The sequence below is a fragment of the Hippocampus comes genome, unplaced genomic scaffold (genome assembly GCF_001891065.2).
Source record: "Hippocampus comes isolate QL1 unplaced genomic scaffold, H_comes_QL1_v1.1 scaffold44, whole genome shotgun sequence".
Classification (NCBI taxonomy): Eukaryota; Metazoa; Chordata; class Actinopteri; order Syngnathiformes; family Syngnathidae; genus Hippocampus; species Hippocampus comes.
In genome coordinates this window covers 507044-507343 of record NW_017805546.1, presented here as the reverse complement: position 1 = coordinate 507343, position 300 = coordinate 507044, and positions in this window count along the sequence as shown.

Sequence of the window (300 nt, the reverse complement as noted above, 5' to 3'; positions counted from 1 at the left end):
CGGTAGGGGTTGGATTCTAGGGCAGGGTGAAGGTTTCGAACAAGGGGGGTGGTCTCAAATTAGTTTTTTTTTTTTTTTTATGTCGAGGTTGGTCTTCCAAACAAGGTTTGACATCTCAAATTAGCAAAGGTTACCGTTTCAAACTCGGGTTTTAAGAGTCATGACGGTTCCAGTCAAGGGTTCAGGTTTCTAATTAGGGTTTGAAGCCAAGGATCAGGTTCCAATCGATAGTTAGGATTTCAAACCTAGGTTTGGAATTAGGGTCCTGGTTTCAAGTTAGGTTTGTACTGTTCAGCCTTG